This window comes from Rhinolophus sinicus, chromosome 3 (assembly GCF_057876585.1).
Source record: "Rhinolophus sinicus isolate RSI-liver-muscle chromosome 3, RSI-T2T, whole genome shotgun sequence".
In the NCBI taxonomy this organism is placed as follows: Eukaryota; Metazoa; Chordata; class Mammalia; order Chiroptera; family Rhinolophidae; genus Rhinolophus; species Rhinolophus sinicus.
This window is the reverse complement of record NC_142503.1, coordinates 164,523,825-164,534,349: the sequence shown is the minus strand read 5'-3', so window position 1 is coordinate 164,534,349 and position 10,525 is coordinate 164,523,825.

Genomic DNA, 10,525 nt, shown 5'->3' with positions numbered 1-10,525 from the left:
GAGTGCTGGGAGCCCAGAGAGCACATGCCACGTGCCCGTCTGGGGTGCGTGGTCAAAGACAACGCCGTGGAGATGAAATGTCCAGTGAGCCTTAAAAGCAAGCAGGAGTCAGCCTGATCAAAAGGAGACTGAGAATCCCAAACTGCGAAAATGCAATGGGCCAAGGAACACAGCCTGGAGACAACAGCTACAAATGGTTTGGAATGGCTGGAGCAGAGGTTTCGAGGTGGAAAAGGGCAAGAGGGGAGGCTGACGAGGAGGGCGGAGAGGTCCTGAGTGGCAGAGGCAGCCCGGCCTGTGGCTGGGGTCTCCCCCCAGCACAGCTCTGGAGCACGAGCAGGGAGCTGCTGGGCAGGGGAGGTCACGCTCCACCTTGTTTACATTGTAGGAAGATTGTTCTGAGATGAGTAAGTGTGTGCGAGGCTATGAAACAGGGGATGTGAGGAGAGCAAATTTCCCGGTGTGAGAACCATAATAGATATTAAAATAAAGAGCTTTTGTCCATCCGTTATGCGGGGATAGCCTAAGGTAGGCGTGGGCAAACTGCATGGGCCAAATCCTGCCCCTCACTTGGTTTTACACAGTCCCGAGCTAAGAATAGTTTTTACGTTTCTAAATGATTAAACAAATCAAGTTCAAATCTCAAAGATCCTGTGTCTTAGGGTAAGCACGGGGGTAAGACAGCAGTGGCAGGCTCAGAGCTGAAGGGACTCTGGGCTTCAGTTGTTTTCAGATTGTCATAAGCTATTGATTTTATGAGAGGCAGGGTTCTTAAATATTGGTAGGCAACAGAATCACCAAGGAGCTTATTTAAAAATATGGGTATCCAACTACAGTGGCTAAAATGAAAACAACCGACAAAGCAAGTGGTGGTGAGGATAAGAAGTAACTGGAACTCTCAAACAGTGCTGGTGAGAATCTTAAAGCGGTACGACCCTTTTGGAGAACAGCCTGGCAGTTTCTTGTAGAGTTAAACATAAGCTTATCATATGACCCAGCAATTCCACACAAAGACTTGTACATGACTGCTCATAGCAGCTATATTTTTAATAGCTAAAACCCTGTAACAACCCAGACACCCATCAAAAAGTGAATGGATAAGTAAACTGTGGAATAGCCACACAATGGAATACTATTTACCAATTAAAAGGAATGAATCAAGGATAAATATAACACAATGGATGAATCTAGAAACATGAGAGAAAGAAGCCAGATGCAAAATAATATATACTGTCTGATTCTATATTTACGAAATTCTAGAAAGGGCACTAACTATAGTGACAGATAGCAGATCAGTGGATGCCTGGGGCCAGGAGTCTTGGGGGTAGGGGCATTGAACGCAAAGGGTGTGAAGAAATGCTGTTGGGTGATGGAAATGTTCTATGCCTATATTGTGGTAGTGGCTACAGGGCTACATGCTTTCATCAAAACTGAACGTCGTACTTAAAATGAGTCCATTTTATTGTTTGTAAATTAGACATCAATAAAATTGACCTAAACACGTATGATCCAGGCCCTGTGAGTAAATCAAAACGTCTACAGGCTGAGGCCAGGGCATCAGCATTTTTAATACGCCCGACAGGTGACTCTGATTTGCACTAAGTTTACAAATCATCTCCTTACCATTTTACCGAGCTGGCTAATAAATGTCGCATCCATTGGCTCCCTTTCTCTTCATCTGCTTTGGCTTTCAGAGAGAATGGTGGTGTCAGTCTCTCAGAAGAGATTTCATTAAACTTAGAAAACACCTCGTAAGGTCATGCAGGCCAATCCCCTGCCCCTGAGCAATCCCGCATACAAATTCACAAGTTGGGTTCTGCCTAGTTTTACCGCAGTCAGGGGAGGATACCAGAGTCTCCTTGAATTGGGTTCTTGAATGGGCTTCATACTCAGAATCCTCGAGAGGGGACACCTCTAAACAGCAGCCCCAAACCAAATCTCCCTGACGTGAGCAAACAGGCTCTCCTCCCTCAAAGCTCCCAAATGAGCCAAGTCATTCTACTGTCCAGTTTGTACCAAAAGCAGTGCAGTTTCTGAAGTTAGGTTATTTGCATGTATATCCACCTCCCTAAGGCAATTAAGGTAGTTATGCATTGCACATACTTAAGTGCAACTGGGCCTGATTAGGGGAAAAAAAAGTCTCACCTAATAAGTTGTATATAATTTTTACCTAAAATAAATGTCACATTGAGAAAGGATGAGTAACACTGTGTCTGTGATATTTCTCAGGATGGGTCCAGGAGTTTAGAGTATAATGTAATATATGAAACTACCTGTGATAAAAATGCTTCTTTAGGGGTGGCCGGTTAGCTCAGTTGGTTAGAGTGTGGTGCTAATAACACCAAGGTTGTTGGTTCAATCCCTGCATGGACCACTGTGAGCTGCGCCCTCCTTTAAAAAAAAAACAGCAAAAAAACCCCACTTCTTTATATCAATAACTAGCACTCCAGGGTGGCTGCAGCCTGTTTAATTGTGTAAGAGAGGTTACTAGATGTTTAGCATACTGTAATTTGGAAAGCGGTGCATTATGGGTTAAATGAAATTACCACCCAAACACTACTAATAAATTACAGCCAAGCCTAGAAATGGATATTAGATTGTTTTGGGCAGTAGAAATTTCACCTTCCTAGAGGTTGACTGCCTTGTCTTGCTCAGGACTGCTACTCCTCAGGCACCTGCATTAACAGAACTGGTCACTGGTAAAATAGAGCTAGTGTCACAAAGCTATTGCACAAAGAACAGCTTGAATTATAACACCTCCTGACCATGTCAAGAAAATTCAATGCCTAAGTCAGAGGAACTTTTACAGGATTATTGGGAAGATTATAGTTGTCACTGTTGCTTTTATTTTTGTTTATGTCTTTAAAGTTTTATTCAATTTTAAAGCAGTTCTTGATCTGGATCTGTTCATTAAGTAAATCTGGAGTAGAGCAGATCAACATCCCTAAATAATGTAAGACAAAATTGCATGTACCACACAACTCTCAGAGAAATGAATAATGAAACAAAATATGCTTCCTATCAGCACATTGCAAATATATATATATATATATGTATATATATACATACATATATATGTATATGTGTGTGTGTGTGTGTGTGTGTGTGTATGTGTGTGTGTGTGTATATATAACACTACAACAAAAAAAGGAAAAAGAAAGGCTTTGGTGCCTCAGGACAGCAGGTGAGAAGATTCGTCACATTCTAGCAGCAGTGTCTGGGACTGGAAATAGAAGTTTTTTTCTGAAGTAACAGTAATGGTGGCATTTGTAGTGGGCATTGTAGTAACTACTGCTTACAGCGCATTACCTGTTGTGCTAATTTATGCCTCCAAGAGTTATGAAGATAATTGAAAGAATGTACACGAAGCACTTAGCACCGTTCTCAGGCCATTGTAAGTACTTCATAAAGTGTAGTTATCATCATCTTCTTTTGCATCATCAACCCTATTGTAAACCTGAGGATCAGACACTCAGTAGCTGTCTCTGGATCATTAGTATGTGTCGGAACAGGATTCTAATCATGCCTGAGTGACTCTTGATTCGTGGTTTTATCTAATCTCTAGCACCCTCTTGGTATGTAGCTGCATTCGTCTGCTGGAAAATTATTTTCCCCCGATACAGAACTACTTTCTTTGGTCCAGGTAAAGAACAGATTTGGGGAGCAACTGAGAAGTCTATATTTATCTATTGCTGGGTCTCTCTCTAGTTAGGGCAAAGTGAAGGGGACTCACAGGCTGACAGGCGCATGGCGGGAGGAACAGGACTAGTGAGGCTAAGCGAATGGCTTTGTGTACACCCTTAGTGGAAGTACCCTGGCTCCTGCACCTTCTTCTCCCTGCCTCCTGTTCTGAATTACAGGTAGTGCTCACAGGTACTCAGAGACCACTGACCTCCGGGTTGCTGGGATTTGTCCTATAGGCCTAGTGAATTTGGGATACATATCTAGTGGTTTCAGTGACTTATTTCAGTTTCTCTCAAGAAAACACATAAGGTGTCTAAAGTCAAGTATATTTAATGAGTTATTTTTTCATAAGGAAAGACATTTCAGCCCTGAGTGATGGTAATCACTCAGCTCACTTACAGTCGCGGACACACATTCATCTGTACTCGGAAAGTACTGCAGAAACCAGAAACCGAAAATGTTCATGGGCTGCATGGAGATGGTGCCCACTGATGCATAAATAGATAAGGACTCCACAAAAATCTTATTAATAAAGTTGATGTGTCTTTGGTTGACTGGCCAACTATGGCTGCCTTCAAAGTCATTAAACTTCAGACTAGGCTCAAGATTTATTAAGAGATCTTGCTGCTTGATATTCTTAGAGTAGTTGCTGCTGTCATGGCCAGCCACTGGATAAATTTCTAGCAACCAAGGGTTTGAGAAAAACTGAAATCAAGTTTAATATAATTCAACTACAATAACAATGCAACAGGAAACAGAATTGAAAAATGTCAGATACCAATGATTTCCTCATAGACAATTTTACATAATTGACATTAAAGAAGAATTGCTTTAGGAATACAGGAATCCAGGGAAGACAATTTTTGCTTTACATGGAAGCACAGTTGATTCTTAATCACCATCATCGCTAACATTTATGGACCACTTACCACACATGAGGCACTTTGCGAAGCATTTTCTCTCATTCAGGCCTCCCAACAACTCTATAAAATAGGTGCAATTATTATCTTTCATTCTACAGTGAGGCTCCTGAGGTTTAAAGCAAGTAACTTCCCTACGTTTACATAGTTGACAAGCAGCAAAGCAAATAATCAACTCAAGTCATCTGTTTCAGAGTCACTGTGACAGCAGAGATTATGCTCAATACTTTTCACGAATTCAATTCTGACAAAAGTCCAATGAGGTACATACCAGTAGGCACTGGGCACAAACTGCATGGTTGCCCTATTCTCTGGACCACCTGCTCCTTTCCTAAGGCATCTCGTAGACTCTCCCACTGCTGACACCTTTGCTGGTACCGTGGCCCAGCGCCCCCGCTGCTTGCAGTCCACCTCAATGCGCGCTGGCCTTATCGTCTCTGAATCTCCTTCCACTTCCACGCGGAGGTAAAATGCCTACTGCAGACTATCAGATCTGGATTCCTGAGTACTCACCAAGGGGCGAGATGATGAAACTCAGAAGTTGGGGAGAAGTTGTTGCCAATGAGGTAAACCTTCACCAACAGGAGAGATGAGCTAGGAGGGAACGGCATGGATAGGCCCCTCTCCTTTTCTCCTTCCATGAATGGCTCCGAAATGTGGTTTCTGATCATAAACCTTCTGGTTGGATATTCCTGTGAAACAACTTGTTGCAAAGTGGCAGCCAGCCCACTAGCACATGGCATTATGTTTTCTCATCTTTCCTTACCTCACTTCCTGTTTTCGCTTTGCCTGCAGGGCTCTCTGGCTTTGTGCTTCTCAAATAAAGCTTCAGCACTTGAATCCTCTCCTTGGGCTCTGCTTTCTAGAAATCTAGGGCTAAGATATACTATTGTCCTAATTTTGCATCTAAAAAAACTGGGTTTGAGAGAAGATAAGTGACTTGTCCTAGATAACACAACAGTATTTGAACCTAGTATTAGCAAACTCAAAAGCCTGGTGCGGAGGGAATTCATCATTCAGAAATGGGGTAGTTGTACTGTCAAAGCACCCAAGAATCTGATAAGGTGATAAAAGAGTCTCCTATATTCACTAAATCCTGAATTATGTGTGTGCATAGGCACGCCACACACATACACACATACCTGTCGGTCCCTCAAGTGGGAGGGACACTGCTCCCTCTTTTATTTCAGTCATAACTTTTTAATTGTTCTTAATCTTAATTGCAAACTTTTTAATGCTACATTATACTTATGATATTTTTCCAGTTTGATTAAGTAAATATTTGTTAGGGACCATCCACACGCAATCTACTGAGCAAGCCAATTAATACTTTCCTGAATCTGATGCCACTTACACATAAACTGGGTGAAGAAGAGTCCATAGTCTGATTAGACTTGAGCTTGCCCTTTCCTTCCAAGAAGAGTCCCTTCCCTGAAACTTCAAATAAACTAGAGAGAGATCTTTCTCTGGATTCTAGAGCACCCATTGTTAACCCTAATTGGGACACACAGAGGGATGTCTAATATTATCACAAGACATCTCAAGAGACATAGAACACTTTCTCCAAAAATGTCTAGCAAATTAACCTTAATGTATTTTTTTTTGAAGAAACAAATGCATACCATCCATCACTTTCAGTTAGAAGAGGCATTAGATAAAATCAAATTAAAATGGGATGTCTAAATCCCCAAATGGTGGGATTATGACTTTAAAGCATCTAGGAAGTCACCAAAATCTTGTAATTGGCCAGTGACTACAAAAATTGAAACCAGCTCCTTCGGGAAACTCATTAGAACCTACACCGAAGGTTAGGCTTCAAATAGTTAGCTCCTTAGAAATACAAAAAGGTGCTTGTGTTACCTTCCATTGTCATAGCCTTTGAAATATTGTGACACAAGGAGCGTCAGCTTATCTCTGAATGAGGTGAATGCACAAAATGAGGGAAGGACTGAATCATACCACAGGTCAAAGTAAAAATCCTCTTTGTGGTTTCCCACCCTTCATCTCCTTACCCAGGGGCTGCAGGATATGCCCACCTACCTTTAACCCTCTGGAGTTGCTGCTCATAGTGCCAAAAATTCTGCTCCCAAGGTATTGCAAATGGCATTTTAAAGATTTCTTTTTTAACTTCACTTACAACTCTTACTGTTGATAATATTCATCTTTATTAACATCTTTTTTCACATTTTTGCCCTCTTCCCTCTAGAAGAGTCAAGGCAGAATTCCTTTAGTGTTCCTCCTCTAAGTGGAATGTTCAAGAGCTGAAGATGATCTAAATAGGACCCTCTAAACCAGTGCCTTAGTTTGGATTCCTCCACCGAGAAGTCTTGAGACAAAGACTTGAGTATAAGTAGTTTATCTGGCCGGTACCCTCCGGGAGGAGAATTGAGGCAGTGGGAACGTGAGCTAGGACAGGGAGAAAGCTACTAACCTGTGCATCAGTGAGGAGTTATTAGTGTGGGCACCGAGAGACCTGGAGACCCTTTGAGAAACCACGTGGAACACACCCCAGAATCCCCCCACGGGAGGACAGGGAGACTGTCCTTCACCAACTCCCATCCCCCATTGAAGGGCTGCCCAGGGAAATGAGAGCCCTGTACTTCCAGTTGACATGAGTGTACTCACGGAGGGTGGGGAGTGAGCAGATGAAAGCCTTCTGCAGAGACGAAGTGGGCTGCAGTGCACAGGGGGAGAGAGGCTGTCGGTGTGCTGGAAACTGTCTTCTCCTACAGCGGCAGGAGGACTCACGTTGGCTGGGGAGTATCGGACAGGGCAACTACTTCTCACGTCCACCCACCTCACTCTTCTCAAATACGTTTCAAAAGTTCTTGTCCAAGTTGCCTTAGGGAAGAATAGCACCTCTGGCCCTTACTAGTTATGTAACCAAAAGCTGATTTAACTTCTCCAGGTCGCAAATCTTTTAAATGGCCTCCTAGATACTTAGACATGACAATACGTGTAAAGCTCTTAGCACAGTGCCTGGCAAGGTGCTCAATAAAATGTTGGCCATTTTACCAGTTTTGTTTGTCTTATGCTTTATTTATGTTTTTAAGAAGAAATAGTATGGGACGGAGATTTCTGAGACCTCGGTTTCAGCCCTAGTTCTGCTACTAGCCAGTTGTGTGATCTTGAGAAAAATCACTTAATGTTCTGAACTTGAGTTTTCCCATCTGTTAAATAAATGGGTAGGAATAAATTTGCATTTGAAAGGAAAAAAATAGAAAAGTTTTTAGTTAAGGAATCGTGGAATTCATGCCCCAATGCCTGAAATGTCAGTGTGGGAAGTGGTACTCCAAATAGGAGATGGGGCCCTGACAGCTTTTGGGGGAACTTCTGTGGGAAAAGACTTTGAGAAGCCCCTGAGCTCTGAGGAACACAGCTTAAAAATCACTGGACTAGATACTGAGTTCCCTAAACTTCTTTCAGTTCCAAGTAAGAGAATATCCAACGTAAGCTGGCTTAAGCAGAAAAGGGGGATCCACCCAGTTTCCCCGAAAATAAGACCTAGCCAGTCAATCAGCTCTAATGTGTCTTTTGGAGCAAAAATTAATATATGACCCAGTATTATACCTGGTATTATATTATATTATGTTATATTATATTTTATATTATATATTATATAAGACTCAGTCTTATTTTTTTTTAAAGTTTATTGGGGTGACAATTGTTAGTGAAATTACATAGATTTCAGGTGTACAATTCTGTATTACATCATCTATAAATCCCACTGTGTGTTCACCACCCAGAGTCAGTTCACCTTCTAACACCATATATTTGAACCCCCTTACCCTCATCTCCCACCCTTCCCCCCTTACCCTCTGGTAACCACTAAACTATTGTCGACTCAGTCTTATTGATGTAGGATATTTTCTTTGTGCCGGGATTGTATCTCATAAAACTAAGGAATGGAAGCACGGACACAGGAGAGGTGAGGAGCTATAAAAGACGATAATTTATTAAAAGTAAAAAGTAAAGAGTCGCAGCTCTCGGAAGGAGAGGGGGTCCCAAACGTGTTGCTCAGTAACTGAGGCAAAAGTTTTTACTTTTATACCTTCCCTTGCCTGCTTGGGAAAGGGGGTTGGTGCCTTCTAATGGAATTCGTCTGTCAGGTTTGTCCTGTTTGCCCACCCTAAAGTGATTAACGAACCCATCCCTATCTATCAGATCTGCTCCTTTGTCCACCAAAGGGGATTTATGAGATAATTTATTAACTTCAAGGAGCATTCTCATCTTTGTCCTGGAGTAAAGGAGACATTCCAGAACTTAGAGTTTCAGGATATGGCTGCCTTTGTTTATTCCCCCAGGGATCTTTCCTGTCTGCCTAACAACATGTTAACTAACCTGTCTCATTATATTATAGTAAAATAAGACTGGGTCTTATATTAATTTTTGCTCCAAAAGATGCCTTAGAGCTGACTATCCTCAATAGGTGTATAATCTAGCTGGGCAGAAAATCAGAACTACCCTTGTTATGCAGGTTCCACAAGCAGTACAAATTCATAAAGAGAGAGATCGATTATATAAGAAGTTCCAGATAGACTAAAATGACAGTCAAACCTAACAAGATGAAATTTAACAAGAATAAATACATACGGTCCTGTACTTCGGTCCAAGGGCTCTAGGGAGCCATTGAAGGTTTTTAACCAGGGGAGTAAAAGCATCAAAACAGTGATTTAGGAAGAATGATTCAGCAATATGTATGGATGAGTCAGAGCAGGACAATATGGGAAGGTGGGGGTCAGTTTAGAGTCCCCTGCAGTAGTGTGAGTAGAGCATGAGGTTGTAGCATCTAGATCTGAGATGCTAATGGAAATGAAAAAGAAAATGAGTATTGGAAAGAAAGTGGTTGGAGAAGGTAGCGAAGGGTGAGTTCAGTAAGAAAACTGTCGATGGTAACTTTGAACGTTCGAGGCTGGAAGACTGGAGAATGGTGCCATTAGAAGTAAGAAGGCTGGAGGAAGGAACCTGACTGTGAGGTTGGGGACAGGATGGCATGTTTTAGACATGCCGTGCTCATGATGCTGGAGAGACATGCAGGTGAAAATCTTCAGAGAAGTTGAAGATTTGGTTCAGAGAAAAGAAGTTCAAGAGAAGACAGTGATTAGGGAGTCAACTTCCTAGAGGCAAAAAGCAGATGAGATCAATGCTATTTACCTACCAAAGCAATAGAGCAGTGGAGAAGTAACCTTGGGCCCCTCCATTTGCCCATCCAGTAACCTTGACTTCAGTCTCGTTCGTCATACATTGGAGTTAAATAATCACAACGGTTGCACTGATGGTGGGAACGGAGCCCACGGCGTTGGCTCACTTCTCTTACACATCCTGCAACAAAGATGCAGTATCCTGATCAATCACTCTGAGTTACATCACCGCCTAGACATGATTTTGTATGATTACCTACCTCGCCACAGGGCACACCCAGGCCTATACATATTGACCCCATTTTTATTTCAGTTCGACCACAATAAATGAGTTGTACATAACATACCTCACATATTAACTAAACATTGTTTGATAATTTTCAACCTCACACTCTCCCTGCTGCCTACTGTCCCTGCCTCAGGGTAAAAACACCTGAAAAGGACTTTCTTCTCCCACCTAGCTAAATTTCTGCTGAATCTATCTTTGAAACAAGTTTAAGTTTTCTAAATATTTTATTCTTCAGCTCTCTATCTCAAAATCCTCAACATGTGTGTCCTCTCCACTGTTTCTGCCTGTAAGGACAATGAATGCCCATTGTCCGCTTTATCATTAAGACAGAGCATCTATTTGACAGTCCTTTCTCACATTAGAATTTGAAACCCAGGAGATAAGTTATTTGGACGGCAACATTTCCCCCTGCTGCACAGCAATGGGCTGGTATCCAAGCGGCACCTAAGGGCACATCTCCAAATGGCAGATGGCAAATAATGGGCTTTGTA